General features: G+C 46.7%; 2 long non-coding RNA genes across 2 annotated transcripts in view; both read right to left on the bottom strand.

Annotated features, from left to right (window-relative positions):
* The window catches only part of LOC138684677 (uncharacterized), a 37,098-nt gene extending 30,694 nt beyond the window's left edge, over nucleotides 1-6,404 (bottom strand). Inside the window, exons 1-2 of the long non-coding RNA XR_011323919.1 lie at nucleotides 6,349-6,404; nucleotides 4,658-4,736 (exon numbers count right to left, since the gene is read on the bottom strand). This is a non-coding gene — a long non-coding RNA (uncharacterized lncRNA). The remainder of the gene's footprint in view (nucleotides 1-4,657; nucleotides 4,737-6,348) is intronic.
* A 549-nt stretch (nucleotides 6,405-6,953) lies between these two features.
* The window catches only part of LOC138683641 (uncharacterized), a 37,006-nt gene continuing 27,497 nt past the window's right edge, over nucleotides 6,954-16,462 (bottom strand). Inside the window, exons 3-4 of the long non-coding RNA XR_011323179.1 lie at nucleotides 7,871-7,958; nucleotides 6,954-7,098 (exon numbers count right to left, since the gene is read on the bottom strand). This is a non-coding gene — a long non-coding RNA (uncharacterized lncRNA). The remainder of the gene's footprint in view (nucleotides 7,099-7,870; nucleotides 7,959-16,462) is intronic.

Genomic DNA, 16,462 nt, shown 5'->3' with positions numbered 1-16,462 from the left:
GTTTCTTTTTTTAAACAACTAGGCACATTCTAAAAATGTTGAGCTCTCCTTGCTAGAAGCTTTTCCTAGTTCCCAGAACTTGCAGAGGATCCCAGGCCTATCATCTCTGCTAAGAAAAAAAGTTCTTCTCACTTCTGTTCAAAAGGGGAAGGATGCAATATTGACCAATATTGAGTAAGAAATGTACTCTCCTCGTTTCAGAGACAGTTATTGGAATATGCTTGGTATTCACATCATAACTTATGTCTGTAGCAACTTGCTGAGTGATGTCTTGAATCACCCTTTGATAAAGTGATGTGTTTGAAGTTTCTAAAGGCAGTACCTTGCTATCATTCCCTTTCTAGTGCTGTCACTCAGAGCTCTTCAGCCTTGCCTCGTGTCAGCAGGTAGTCAGACTACAATTAAACCTAAAATCCATCAGGGCTTATTCAATTATCGATTAAAAACACGCATTGGGAAAAACAAGGAAAACAATCTTTTCCTAAACAAGTTCGCTTAATAGAAACAGCAACAGTACGTTTTCCCCCCGTGAACGTAAGTTGAAGACCAGGAGCCTTCCAGCCACCCATACGGCCTAGCTTTATGCAGGCCGGGTCATGTGATTTTTGGGGTGTTGCCTTCTCTTGTTTCGAGGCTATCTCCTACATAAATGGGGTTTAATTGCTCCTTCCATCAAGCCTGACAGAAGAGTGCTAACACACCCACTGGCTGTAAGCAGGCCTGTGACCGTCTGCAGATCAAAGTCGATCCGACCTCATGGCAGCAGCCATGAGCACATTCCAGGGTAACGAGAGCCCTGCGAAAGGTATGGTACGGAGAACCCTGTAGCCTCATAGTGCTCCCCACCCACTGCTGACTTCCATTAATTAATTAACTCTGCAGCTTTGTTCCCTTATCATAATCCTCCGAGCAACAGCACAATAAATTGTACTTGCAACAGATGCCTAAATGAGATGAGCCCAGGTCTTTGCAACTTGAAACAAGGGTGGGAAACTCATAGCTTTGTGGTGATCTCCAAATCATTCATTATACAATCGGATCTTAATTGCTTTAAGAATATGACTCTAGTAAATCTGGCCTCTAGTACCACTCATGTTAAAGACTTCAGTTGCTAAATCTCTGCTGCTATACACAGTCAATATCTATCCCTTGTGGTCTGTTTTACTTCAGTGGGCTATAAAGTATTGAATTACCTGTAGAAACTAATGCTGTGTTCACCCACCCCATATTTATCCACTGAGAGGATAGATGCCAAACGTAAGTTAGCTGTTTTGAGATAGTGAAGAAGAAGGCATTTCTATAGGGATATTAATTTAAAATGAAGTACCTAAAATAATCCAGATGAATCATCCACTGGAGATGTTTCTTTCTACTGGCTATAAAGGAGGATAGGCATGAGATGCTTAACTTATAGACAACTGAAGCTGACTACAATAAAGCCCACCTTACCTGTGCAGAGACCCAAGTATGAGAATAAACAGAAGATTGCTTCAGTGTAAGGTTTGATGTGAGAAGTGCAAGGGGACTGATGGATGCCTCGTCCGAATACTGAGGAAAAGGTCTCCAAGTTGGGACATCAGTATCATTTATTTGCCTGACCGGTGTAAAATTCTGTGAGTATGTATGTGACAGAAATGGAAATCTACAAATTTCAGCAGCCACACGATTAATGATCTGCACGACCAGACCAGGCAGCATGCAGCTCTGAGGAGGCACTTTCCAAGTAGAATGAATTCCTCACAGAGTTGAAAACTTATTTGGGAGAGCTGGAGAGAGAGGAATTACTCTATGTCTGTGTATGTGTGTGTACTGACAGGGATCAATGAGAGTTCCTAGGGACCAAATGCTTTTAATCTCAAGATTTTGAGAGGGGGAAAAAAGCTCTTCTTTTCTGATCCTTTCAAACTGTCAAGTATCACTTTAGTCAGAACATCAGCATTTAAGGCTCAGGAGTGTTGACTTGATTTACTCTGCGGTTGGCTTCCCCAGTATTTCATCTGGGGTGTAACCCTCAGCAACAGTTTTTAAAAGCTCCTGTGGCAGCCCCGTGTTATGAACAGGTGACATAGAGCAACATCCTTGGAGTGGTCTTGAAGATGATTCTTCCTTAAAAAGCAAGACCGCCCCAAGCAAACTCATACCAAAGTCCTTCTCTCCAAATGAAATGTGTCTAAATATAAACATAGTGCAAAAGATTGATGCTGCTTATGAAAAATTCAGATCCAGTGCTGAATCCCGCACTGACTGAGATCCTTCCCTACAGCACTGTGCCATGGTGTACCTGCCTGCCTGCCTGCCTGCTTAGAAACCTTAAAGGCATGCTCAGGTGTCACCAGAGGCAGCTCAGGTGACTCAGCAGGTGGCAGCCTTCACCTTGACTTTGCAAGGAGTTGTCACCCTGTGGAAGGTTTTGGGGGATCGCTGAGCACTGGGGGACAAAGGCACCCCTCTCCTGGCACAAAGTGAGGAGCCTGGACAAAGCCTGCTGTGAGACTTAACCCCAGTGTGTGAAGAGCCCGGTGACGAAGTGCTACAATAACTGACCTCTCAGACAGCAAGTGGCCTTGTGGGTTGGCTGAGATTTACAGTCCAGGAGGTACTGCCAGCATCTCTAACTCCAGTACACTCCAAAGGATCCTTATGCACAACCAATGCAATTAAAAAGACAAACTGAATGGGTGTGGCACTTTGGAAGAGGTCTGGATCAGCAGAATCACTGCTCGTTCATGTGGTAAGCAGGAAGAGGGAGCGGTATAGTTTTTCCCTAGTTTCTTGGGGAGAAATTTGCTACAGGGAAGAAAATGGAGCCCATGAGAGCTGTGTTTTGGGAAAGGGACAGGTTGGGGAGTAAACAGAACCTAGCAGATCTTTATGTGTGATGTAACTCACATGCCCATGAAGAGGGAAACGCTTCCACCGTGCAAGTCAACATTCATTCCTCAAGGAAGGTGGAACAAGAAACTGTGGGAGTGGGGTCTGGCCATAGAGGAGGCAAGACAGGCTCCTGCTGGTGAATGAAATAGCTGCTTTCAGCCTGCCTCCTCCTGGAGCCAAGATCAGGGACGAGCCCCGAGGGATCAGTCGGGGGATGTGGGGGTGTGCAACATCCTCCACCTGTGTGGGACAGTGCTGAGCGATAGGGGCAGAAGCCTCTTTACGTGGTTCAGCTGGAGCTAGAATGGCCTAGCTAACCCCAGCCTCAGCCTGCACATTCTTTCAAACCCAAGGTGCTCCTAAGCACTGTAGTTTTGATTTGAACTATGATACTGGACCCCTTTCCAAAAGCTCTTAAAGTTTCAGCCACTGTCAAGCTGAATTTTTTTGAACTGTTCACCTGAAAATGAGAGGAGGAACCATTACTAATGTGAGAAACCATCCTGGTTTCCTCAGTGGATACTGGCAACGCCTACCTTACTACTCAGCATTATGCCTGCCTACCCTACTCTCTACCCCTGAACAAGCTTGAACGAAATAGAAAGCATATTTTCACCCCTTACTGAGAGGCAGATTTATACTCACGCTCCTGTCATTCTCTCACAATACCTTACATAAATCACCATTGTTTTTGGAGAGATGCCAAAACAGTTTGAAGGAATGTGTACAGGACCTACCAGAACAGGGTTTCCCCAGATTTCTGACTCTATAATCCCCTCATTCAGGGCTAAACCAATAGGCTCACACCTCCTGCACAGAAAACCTTTTCCACCTCCATCCACTCTCTTTAAAAACAAACAAGGAAACCCACAAACTCATGCCCAGCTATTACCATGAAAGAGAAAACAAGAGACACAAAGCAAAAGAATTTGCCGCACGCAGATCTATAAACACTAAGTCCACGAGTGAGGAGACATTTGTTTTTATTCTGCGTAGTCAAACATGTCCTAATCTTTAAAACACCCTCACTCTAAAATTGCAGACGATTGCTTAGTCACAGGGGATTTGCTATTTATGCAAGGGCCTTTGCCAAGGCCCCAAAGTGGTGATACTGCTAGACTACAAATTTAGACGTGGATAATGTTTGGGGAAGAGACTTCTGTGAAAAGCTGCCTGAAGTAAGGGGGTTGGCAGAATGTTCCTGGGACCACCATATTGCTACCATAGATGGCAAAATTCAAAGTGGCAGCTCAGAATAGGCTCTGCAGGCTGAGCGTTAGATATAGAAATCACTGGGTGTTCACTAAATGCATTGGTGACTTTTGTAAGCAGTCCATTGACTGCGAGGAAAAACGCACTGCCCAGAAAGGACCAGAAGTTGAGACTTTTACTCTACCCACTTTTGCCTGCAAAAAGATTAGTGGCCTGCCCAGTTCCACAGAACAAGACTAATGACAGGGGTGATGTCAGATATAACAGTTCCCAAGCTTTCTCAGTCAGCTCCTACCAGCTCTATTTGCTGGCCCTTGTGCTTTCTGGCAGACTCTTCTTCTCCTTCTGATAATTCTGATCCTTCTGGTAATTCAGACTTCCATCTGAAGCCACCACAAAGACAGCCTGCTTCAAGCTGACATCCCCCAAGTATGGGAACCGCTGCTCTGAGTCCCGCTGCCCCTCTCCCATAAGAAGAGGGAGGGTCTCGTTAGTGCACTTATTCCAAAGGGAGCCAGCTGTGGTGTGAGGATTATTATGGGAGATTTGATAAAAGTGGGGAGGGACTTACCTTCACTGTCATCTTTCATCTTCCACGGCCTGCTCCATCCATAATGACACTGTCTTCATCTCTATGTCAGTTGTTTGCCCTGGGAGGAGAAGGTACAGTTAAAACGTGAATGTCAGAGTTAATCCCTCTAGCTTGCTTCCTTCTTCAGTGATTGCTGGTTCTGGAGAATCCACAGACCTGCTCTTGCACACTTTCTCACAACCCAGGTATTTCCCTGATCACCCACTACCTGAGGAAACACACCTCTTACAGCTCCAACGTGTTCGTCTGGCTGCAGCCATGTACAACTCAGACTGGCTATGTCGATGCCAGCACTGAGCATGGTGTGATACGAGCAGATGTGGATTGAAGTGGTTCATACAGAAGGCCTTTGCATGGCCTTTATGTGCAGTCGGATGGATCCCTGGGCCAAAAGCCCCACCACCTGTGTATCTCAAGGCTTTCTGAACAGAAGCTGATTGAAAAAAGAGAACATTTGCTTTTTCAATGCCAGGGCCCACCCGGAAGCACTATGCACTAAGCACTACCATCCTTTTGCCTGCCTCGTGGATAACGCTAAGGTATTGGTGCACACACCACCCACAAAAGGCCTCACACACAAAGGTCTTATTTCTGCCCTTCCTCAAGCTGCTGCTCTGTGACACCAGCATGCCTGCCATCCAACTCCTGTCCATACCGGTTTGGACAAAACACATAGCCAGGCACCTGGGGGAGGGCTAGCTTAATCCTGCAACAGGGCCAACAAAATGGACTTTCCCCTACGGGGACGGAGCGAGGCACTAATACAGAGCAGGGACCGAGTGGTGGTTTTTGGAAAGATTTGTCCTGAAGATCAAGGATGCTTGGAATTGCTTTCAGAGGCTGGTCAGCTCAGTGAGGTATATTTGCTCTCTGCATCTCTGAGCCCTGACTGCATCCACACTACAGGGCCTGGCTGCTGAACTATGTGGAGAAATCCTAAATCGTGCAGGAGCTCTTAAAAACGGTACCCAAGCAAGGCGGATGCGAAGTCCCACAAAGGCCTATGACAGAGGAACAGAGGGCTATTCCCTCTGTTGTAGGCAACAATGTTCATCCCAAGCGCAGCAGCCATACAAATTAACCAGCTTTACAACACCCTGTCAGGTATTTGACAGGCTAAGAAAAACACCTCCTTTAAATTGACCTGTTATCCAAGGGCACATGGGAATGAAATTTCCATTCTTAATTATTGGTAAGGTCATTGGTGTCTGGAGCTGTGCAAGGATGTCATATGGAATGCAAACCGAGCGCTCGGATGGCCAAGGAGCTGCTGCATTTAAAGCTTGGCCATGGCCTTCCTCAGATAAGACAATGTAGCTTTACACCCTTCCTGTGCAGGCACAGGGGATTTTCTGTTACCCATACTGATAACCATGCAAATGTTGGACATGTCCCATGCTGGTCGGGGCAGGTGACCTCATTACATAGTAAGGGTTGCTTGTTTGGTGTGCCAAGGTCAGGAAATGTGAGTTTTTTGAGAAATTTTGTCTGATGAAAGGCCCCTGACTGTCACCGGTGCAGTGACAGTGTAGCAGAGCAGAGGAATTATTAGCCAGATAATGTAGCCTGCTGCACAGTGTGGCCCCTTCTCTGAATCCCTTGGACCTATAGGCTAAAATTCCCTGTAACCAGCTCCCGCAGCTAAGCACATTTCGTTGGCAGCATCTTACTTGGCATAGAGAGTCGCTTTTATATCCTAGGAGCTCCACAAAGAAGACAGAGGTGTTGTCGTGGTTTAACCCCAGCCAGCAACTAAGCACCATGCAGCTGCTCACTCACTCCCCCCCCATCCAGTGGGATGGGGGAGAAAATAGGGAAAAGAAGTAAAACTCCTGGGTTGAGATAAGAATGGTTTAATAGAACAGAAAAGAAGAAACTAATAATGATAATGATAATGATAATGATAACACTAATGAAATGACAACAGTAGTAATAAAAGGATTGACATGTACAAATGATGCGCAGGGCAATTGCTCACCACCCGCCGACCGACCCAGCCAGACCCCGAGCGGCGATTCCCCGCCCCCCCCTTCCCAGTTCCTAAACTAGATGGGACGTCACATGGCATGGAATACACTGTTGGCCAGTTTGGGTCAGGTGCCCTGGCTGGGCATGAGAAGCTGAAAAATCCTTGACTCTAGTCTAAACACTACTGAGCAACAACTGAAAACATCAGTGTTATCAACATTCTTCACATACTGAACTCAAAACATAGCACTGTACCAGCTACTAGGAAGACAGTTAACTCTATCCCAGCTGAAACCAGGACAGGTGTGCAGGTGAACGCTGTCTTTCTGGACTGGAAGATGACAGTACAGCAGACGCACGTTTGTTGTGTACACGTTTTGCATATGCAGGCCCTCGCCTCCTCCACAAAGCTGGAGTGGGCCTAATTAGAGAGTAGAGCATCAGCAGCCACTCTGGAGAAGGAACGAGAGAAAAGTATGCCAGTGGCTTATCACCAGAGATGGACAGAACCCAAGAGGTTTACTTTCTGCTAAAGCCATCTCTTTCTCCTGTAAGTTTGGGGGTGGTTTTGTTTTGTGATTGTTTGGCAAACAGTCATAGGAAGCATTTTTTAAGCTCCATCTGTGCCTCCAAGAAAAAAAATAATTAATAATTCCTTTCCAAGTTATTTTTAGGCTGCATCCAAGACTGCAAAACTGGCATAGAAAAGAGTACATAGCATCAGACTCTACTTGGGCATGAAGAAAGCAACTGTTATCACCAAGCATCTGGGCTTCAGGAGAACCCCTCTTCCCCGTTCTGCTCTCAGTGATTTGTTCTTTACTCTGCATATATGACACACACCATTGTAGTGGATTTATTTGCTGCTGCTTGGATTGGGAAACACCATTCTGAGTCTATAGTACATGAGAAGAGGGCCAGTCGGAGCAAGCAAAGATGACTTGGAAAGGGAGCCATCTGTGCGCAGAGCGGTGTCACGGTCTGCAAGGCAGATCAGGCCCTGCTTTGCCCACGCCAGCTCCCCTCACATCTGCGGCAGCCACCAGCCTCATTGCTCTGTCAGGTGCTCCCGCCTCCAGCCCCGAAATGGCAGAAGACGCATGGTTTTAGGCTCCAAGGAGCATCCCCCTGTTGCGTAAGCGTACGTGTTTTAAGGGCAGGCACCTTGTTTGAGAATCACACACGCTTTCTTGACGTGAAAAAGATACATTTCCATGACCTTACCTGCTCCTTCCAGGCTGGTCTTGGTCCCACTATAAAAATCACATTCCAGTCCGCACAGGAAAAGGATGCACTTCTTGGCAGGCAGGAGCTGGAATATATAGACAGTGCATGTATGTATTTTTGCAAGGTTAGGCTTTTTTTTTAATAAATAGCTCGCTGTGGTAAACTCTTCCGCAACCTAAAGTATCTCTGAACATGAGGGATACCTGGGGATGTAACAAGGCAGGAAGGATGGTAAGTAACCATGCTGCTTCTGCTCAAACTCCCTGACAGATGCACAGACTGCCTGCTGCTTCTCTCCCCATCACCTGCATCTGCTTGTCCCTGTAGCCTTAAGCTGAGAGACCATTTGAGCAGGGATGCCCCTTGTTAGAAGCTGTCGCACAGCACTCGTGCAAATACACACTTTCTGACACAGCAGAGAGAGAAATAAGTTGCTGGAGTGTATCTTTCTCAGGTGCCAGGCGGGGCATTTTCAGTGGACATGTATTTCAAGAGGCAGGTAGCAGTCCAGGTTTGGCACAGCTCTGTCCATACAGCATCGTGTCTTGTTTGGTCAAGTGACCCTGGAGACACCAGGAAAACAGGCTGTGAAGGAGTGAGATCAGGTTGTTTTGTTGTGAAGAGAGCGGCATCTTAGTTTGCGCTTGACTCAGTTGAGCCAGAGGCACCTAAATCACACAGGCATCTAAATGACAAAGGACCTGGGCGCTGTTTCTATGTCCTTGCCACGAAAGACGACTATCCTGCTACTTATCGGGCAATCATGGGTTAAATTTTTCTGATGCCTCCACTAGCATGAACAACAGGGCTGGATCACAGAGTACAAACCCATGCGCCTGACTTGTCATAAAAGTGGTTTGAAACCAAAATGGCAATAGACAAACATAATGACTGCTTCCCTGTCCTACATCTAGACTTCAAATCGCATCCTGCTGGCCTGAAAGCATAAAATGGTACCGTCTGAGACAAGTAAAACCCTGCCAGTTGCAGTCAACTCTGGGCATCAGTGGACTCAGCACAGTGCACAACCCTTTTATCAGAGTATCCCGTGGGGAATACGCATCCTGTTCCATGATTTTACAGATGTGTAGCAGCATGGTAGCAACTGTGATAATCCCCCAGTATATCAACTATTCTCGACGTTTTTGGTCACAGGGGTTGCAAAGGCACCCACAGTGGAGACAGGCCTTTCCCTCTTTGGTATCAGAACTGGTGGGGCTGCAAACTTTGACAGACAGGGACTTGGGACGGCTGGTGAAGACCATGTGAGGTAGCACCTTCTCGAATGCAGTTTGTCCACAGTCCAAGGCAAAACCTAGGGTCTTGCTTTATCTTTTTAAATTTTTGTGTGAATGTGTTGCTTTTAGTATGGTTTGAGCTAGGTTTATATTTTAGGTGCCTGGTTTTGCACCTAGCATTTTACGAAAAATATCCTGCAATTATAGGCTGCATTGCTTTAGGAAGTTTGGAGGGTGCCACCAATAAGCCACTGTTTATTAGCACTTCCATAATGAAGGGATCATATTCCCCTAAAATGTAGAACAGGAAACAGCAAAGGTTCTCCTAGTCCTTTGAACAGTAATTCTATGGGCCTATGAAACCATCTGAACATGGAGGTTTTTCTGTAGGATCTACAAGTCAAACTCTCCTTTGACAGGTTTTTGCAGAGAGGTAGCTTACTTCAGACCGAAGACATGTGCCTCAGTGCACGTCTATCCCAAGACAACATTGAGCATATGTTCTTTTTGCTGACAGTGGGAGCTGGGCATACACATGTAATTCTGTATACGCTGACTGTGCATAAGTATACAGATCTGGGAATATTTCCCACAGTCATACCCAGCAAGGAGGGCTGCTGAGATTCAGAATGGGAGCTGAAGGTACATGCCCAGCCCTACAGAAGACTTTCCTCCATTTTTAGTGTCCTCTTTCATTTTTTCCCTTGCAATATTCAAATACAGGAGTATTTCCAAACTATAAACACTTGTGAACAATGAGTACCTTGTAAAACTGTGTATGCTACACACGTCAGGAAAACAGTACTTGTGGAAAGTCCACGGCCTCCACTGTGTACACGGCAATCTCTGTTTTGGGGAGATTCATCTTCCCAGAGTTCAGACTACCATGAGGGCAATGAAGTGCCCTCTGGGTGAACCTACTGCCTTTGGACTGACAGGAGACAACCAGCGGAGACCCAATGCCTCCTCTTCTGACAGCTAATGCTAGGGTACCAGGCGTGCGCTACACAGCTACGGGGACTGCACTAATGTATACAAACTGGCAGAGCTAATGGCTGAAAGGCTGGCCTGATCCCTGGCACTGCACCCTAGGAAAGCACAGGGGCTAGGTGGAAAGATGCTGATGAAGGGCAGGGTTCCCTCCATGCTCGCAGCAGTCCAGCTCTGACCCCACTAAAGCGGAGCTGTCAGTGACACCAATGGTGGCAGAATTTGGCTAACACCAGATCACCCTGTCTACGTGTTTATAATAACAGCTAAATTTCTACCTGGAAAAGGTTATAATCCCATGGGGCCCAAAGGAGGTAATTGGAGAAAGGCAGACCTGGGGTGACATGCCTAAGGCACAGCTTTTTAAAGATGTTTCCCCAAACCCAAAGGGAATAAGCAAGAAGCAGTGGATATACCCAGGGAGTCTCCTCTAAGCACTACCTACTATAGCACCGATGTGTCAGACAGCCCTTTGTTAAGCCCTGAGTGCCTAACCTGCTCTGGTGCTTCAAAAAATCCCCCAGCTACCTCTTAGCCTTTAAATCTCTATAAACATCCCAAAGTAGCACAGGGTCCTGGGGTGCCGCAGACCAAGTTATGTGCAGACAGCTAAATGCGCTTCTGCAGTCTGGCTACAGAAAACAGGATTGCTCAGGCTTGCAAAACAGCGTGAGAACGTGTGAATGAAGTCTGCAGACTTCTTCCTTGTTCCCAGTTTACTCTGGAATAATTGTTTACTTTAGCCAAGCTCTTCCTGATCTATATCCATAGGTCAGCATTAGGCTCAGCACTGCAGCCTGTCATGCAGCATCTCCAACATGAAAGCAGACAGCAGAGATACGACAGGGCAATTTTTCTCCTCAACACCGCTCTGCGACAGCTTTGAGGATGTCGTGGCTTTTAGGCACGAGGCAGTGAATCGGAGGCTCGTACTGTGTTTGAGTCACTGCCTTTCAAGCCTGAGCATCTGGCCAGCTGTTTGGCCCCAAAGTGCAGTGCCATTTTCCAGAGCAAGTGTGGTTGTTTTGTGGTTTCTATTGTTTACGTGCTCAAGAACCCCAGCTTTTATTCTCTGGTTACGTGCCCGCCTCCCACCAGTCTTTCAGGTCTCGTGTTTGACTGAGAGCGTCCTGGGAATCTCCAGTCGCATCTTGCTGGTCCCAGCCACGTGGTTGGTCTGGGCTCCTGCCTGCACTTGTTTGATGTGTGACCCATGCACAGGCTGCCCCTTACTCGAGACGCTTTCACGCAAACAAAGGAGTGACCCGTCTCTCGGGGTGCGATACAGGGGAAGGCTGCACTCAGACACCCTGTCCTGATGAGAGGCTCTGATGCTAATCACCTCCCTTTGATCCATTTGCCTTTCAACTAAAACTACCATCCTCTCCCTTGTCTCCCTCCAGGCTCTTCTCCAAATGAAGACCTGTGCAGCTGCCAGGGCACATGATAGGAAGTGCCACATCCAAGCAGATCAGAAATCTCAGGCCTTGGCGAGGATTTTCTACAGGTAATTGAGGGTGTTTGCATTTTGCACAAGCAAAATCAGTACCGGTTTGTGCAGCTAAGTACATGGCTGCACCACTGCCTAGTCTGGACATGCAAATAGTCCTTGGTGAGAGCAAGTGCAGCCTTTGGAGAGACAATACAAATCTGAGGCCTCAATTTCATGTCTGCCAGCCCCAGAAAACTGGGGTTTACTTTGCTACCCCAAAACCAAGAATTTCAGTCAGTGGAAATCAATGTCGATTTCTTGACAGCAGTGATCTATTAGAGATGGGTAAAGCTACACTCACGGCCCTTGTAGATCTTCCTTTTAAGGCAGAAGGCTTCTTCTAACTGTAATTTCTGCACACCAGTATTAGAAATGTTAATATTAGACAGTTATTTTCATCTTACTCAAAATAAGGATTAAATGAAACTTCCACGGCAGGTTATCTTCATGGTCTGGGGGGGAATCTTCTTTTACTCTTTAGTAAGCAGGTTTTAAATGGTTGCTTTTAAATTTGTGCCCTAGATCCACATCAGGCTGGATATCAAACTCATCAGCATTTGAGAGACATTATTCCTAACCAGCATCCAAATTTGACCCCAGACAGAGGCAGCTTTTTTTTTTTTTTTTTTACTTTTGAAATTCATGGCTGAAGACCAGACCCATGTCTGGGTTTGGATCCAGGAATCCCATAAAGCATCAAAGTACACAGGTCCCCTCTGCTCCATCTAACTCCCCTAATTAGTTCAAAAGAGTGCATTCCCGGGCAGACTGTTTCTAGGAACCGTATCAGTATATTAGCCTTGTAACTCATTAATGCTAATAGCAGTTGCATAACGCACACCTGAAATGTGGTTGTACAGTAAGTTAAGAACGTATCCCAGCTATATGAGGTACGATTGCCAGCCAAAGTTTTTAAATGAGTAGCTTTCCTTACCATTACAGCTGAATTTATCTTTGATTGTAAATGCTCTGAAGGGGGCCATGTTTCAAGGTATCATGAAGTCATGCCACTAACTCTAGCATAAACCTCTGCTTAAATGCTGCACGCTTGGCCACGGTCTGGAAGGAGGTAGGAGCTCACCTTGTCGTTGCTCTCCCTGTGCAAATGCACAGGAGCAAAACCTCAGGAGACCTCCAGAAGGGCCTTGGTCACTCATAGCGCTGAACTGACAGAGAGCTCAAGCATCAAAGATGGCAAGTTGTCCTTTAACCCTCAGGGAGCCCCGAGCACCGAGATTCAAAGCGGGAGAGAGCGAAGGGAGATCTAGGTCCAATAATGTGACTAGCTATTCAGAGGGAGTCTCCAAAGCCACACGAGCAGTGAGCCAGCCACCGAAGTTAGGCAGCTGCGCAGTCACTCGCTTACGTTAGCCCTGGCAACGAGCGTAAGCAGAACCACACTAGCAAACTGGAAATCTCAACCTTTACAAAAATTGCTAAAGCCTGGTGTGTTGCACACAAGTGCAGAATGAATTTCTTTCATATTCCACAGATTTGGTCAGTTCTCATGACAGCGCAGCTGTCTCGTCCTGCTGGCTTGCTAAGAGAACATTAACTATGCCCTCTTCAAGGCCCTGTTTCTCTTCTTTTGACATAGCCTCATTTAAATGCCCTTAATTGTCTTTCGATAAACAAGCTTTGGACCATATTTAAAATACAAGGCCAGCTGTACCCTAGGGCCATCAGATAACATCCAATGGAGCTCTGTATGTAGGAGCTAGACTGAGCCCTTAGTTTCTATGTTGCACTGAAGAGCAAACAGCTCTCTACTGCCAGCTCCCTGCCAGGAAAAGTGTGCAGGGTAATTCCCTCAGGAGACGCTTCTCCGCGTCCTGACCCTTCAGCTGCCAGCGCTCAAACTGACCCTTGCAATTCGGCGACAGGCACCCAAAGAGTTTTCAGCTTTGCTTTCCTTTGAGTCCCACTTTATGCTCTGTCAGATCCCTTGGCTTCCCCTAAAGTACCAGGAAAAAAAGCGTAAAAAGGGAAGCCATCAAGCGAAGAAAAAGGGCAGAATTCTTCATTATGGTTTTCTGAGCTATGTCCATGCGCCTTCTGGCAGCTATTCTCACTCTGGGCTTTGCTGCTCCAACAGCCAAGGACTGCCACTCTGCCAGTAAGGGTGGAGCTTCTGTGTGACCAGCTCTCACTCTGGGGAGTGAGTTTTCCTCCCTGGAGAGTGAGCTGATTTGCTCCAGGTGAAAGCCAAAGTGCCAGCCAGCTTGTAAACAGTACAGATGATGAACAAGTGAGATGTAGCCTTCAGACACTGATGCGGTGCAGGCAAAGCCAGAGCAACTCCACGTGATGCAGCAACAACGCAGACAACGGACTTGGCTGTTCAAGGCTGCTCCTAACCTTCTGCCTGTTTGGGGGGCTCCTGATGCCGCTGTAGTGCCCGGGAGAGATGCGCAGCTCATTCTGCCCTCTGTCTCCGGCCCTGCGGCAGTCCTTGACAGGGGATTCCCCCACATGTGTACCCAGAGACGTCAGGGCTCAGCAGGAAGGCAGCTCCCTGGCTCGCCAATCTTTCCTGTGTGCTCTGCCCACTTGCTCACCATGATGCAGTCTTTTGCTCTAGACGCCAGGGTTTTGCCCAGAGCCGCAGAAAGTAGTGTTTAACTGTGTTGAAAGTTGCTCCCTCCCAACACCTGTGCCTGCTGCAGTGTCGCTTCCATTTGGGAACGCGTCCTGCTTGTAGCTGAGTGAAATGAATGATGGGGCTCAATTACAAAGACACGGGGCTGTGGGAGGATGAAGAGTGCTGCTGCAACTTTGAAACAATGGAAAATATTAAATAAATCCTAATTCCCTGCTGGCACATATATGCACTATAAATAAACATTATAGCCACGTAAATAGCACACAGGTCCTAGGAGCTGGATGACCTTCTGAAATAGCAGGCAGAGTCTGCTACTCTACAATACAGGGATCATGTATGGCTAAATTATACAATTCATTTAAATGCATGCTGTACAGTGACATAATTTTTGGAAACCATATTGTTTGGCCCTCCTGAGTGATTCCCAGAAGTAATTCCTGCGAGGAGCACACACCCAAGCCAGTCAGAATTTCTGGAATGACATTCCAGTTGCTCAACACCTGGTTATGCAGATAGAAGAGAAAACAGCGACGCCTTAGCCAGTATAATAGATAAGGGTGTGAGAATTCAACTCGCTGGCTAGCACATGAAAGTGTGAATGACCTCGCCCCACGTCCAAGATTGCTCAAGCCATAGGAGATGTCAGTATCAATACACACATCTTCGTTTATAGTCACAGGACAGCTCGCTTCTCAATGTTTGCTTCTGCCCTCAGATCCTAACCCCAGAACGGAGAGAAAGCGCGACGCTTGTTGAACAACACGCTTGCAAAGTTGTCTGCTTCTGCAAACTGACTGCAGAAAAGGATTAGTTAAATTCTCTCTTCTATTATTCCATGTAGTGGAAGACCTTCCACCTCTTCGGATAAACTCACATGCAATTAGAGGGAGGTCAAAGTAACGGGTTCCCTGTTTTCTTCTGAGACGAGTGGCTCCACTATATTGTCTCCTATATAATGGCTGGGTGACCATCCCTGCATTAAATAGAAAGAGGCTCCTCTGGGTCATAAAATCACTGAGTGTATTCAACTTCCTTTTTATAAAGCAACGAACAGCTTGACGCAAATGCCATTTTGCATATGCGTCCTCAGTATCTATCAGGAATGTGCCAAGAATTCTTACTGTGCATCCATAACCAGAAGAAAAGACGTGTATCAATACTAGTCATCTAATTCACTGACTAGCAGATTTTGGCAGTTGCAGCCCAAACTCATGGGTTAAGTAGGAGGGGTAAGGGAGTGAGGGGAGTTGCTTGATGTGGATTCCTCCTTGTCCCAGCTGAGGTGCAGAGACCATTTTGCAAGAGCGAGATGCAAGAAAATAGATATTGGGTAGAAGTTGGGGATAGGTGCTAGGTGAAGGGGCCACTTAAATCCTCATGCCAGTGACACCTGGGGAAGTTCTGGAAGGAGTATGAAACCAAGCGGTCTGGTACTAATACAACAGCCCCAGCACATGTCCTGCAAAACCCTGAGTGTAAGGACCACAGTTAAATGGTTGCAGGGTGGGTGTTCACATTTCAAGTAAATCTTTTCCCCTGAGAGGGAGACCTTCAGCAGCAGCCTTCTGTTACAACTAGGTTCCTAACCCGGCTACAACATTGATTGAAGTGATTAATCTAACCCTGTAAAGACAGCTTTGGTAAACAAAGACCTGTGAGTATGAGTAGGCAGGATTAGATGAGAGAAAAACGTGGCAAGTGGTGCCTCTCCCATAGGAAGGGAAGATGCTTGCGACAGATGCTAGTCCCTGTCCCAAAAGCACTAAGGAGTCCCTCAATTGGTAAGCTGGCTTGCAACTCCTGGCTTTCTTTATTAGCAATGAATCAAACCCTCCATTCCCAACCCAGGAAATTCCTAAGGCACATGTTTTTCTACTGACTTCTCTGTGCTCCAAGGAAGAGACAGTAAAGGTGAGGAATTACAAAAGGAGTCTTCTACTCCTCCTTCCTTTTTTTCTTTTGGTTTTTTTTTAGCCTTTCTAACAGCTCCACAGTAACTGACACACAAAAAGTACATGGGAGCCTCCTGTGACTTGAGACATGAGGTTATATTAGAACACGTCTGGGTGTCTCCAAATGGTGGGAGAAGGGCCAGATCCTCTGTGGTGGGTTGACCCTGGCTGGGTGCCAGGTGCCCACCAAAGCCACTCTATCACTCCCCCTCCTCAGCTGGTAATAAGACCCTTAATTCTTGGTGGAAGAAAAGGATCTTCAATTATCTGGACCTGGCTGTCTAATGTCCTCATCCTAAATATATCTGTAACTTG

The sequence above is a fragment of the Haliaeetus albicilla genome, chromosome 1 (assembly GCF_947461875.1).
Source record: "Haliaeetus albicilla chromosome 1, bHalAlb1.1, whole genome shotgun sequence".
Taxonomy (NCBI): Eukaryota; Metazoa; Chordata; class Aves; order Accipitriformes; family Accipitridae; genus Haliaeetus; species Haliaeetus albicilla.
Note: the sequence above shows the minus strand (reverse complement) of the source record. Positions and strands in the feature narration are given on the sequence as shown.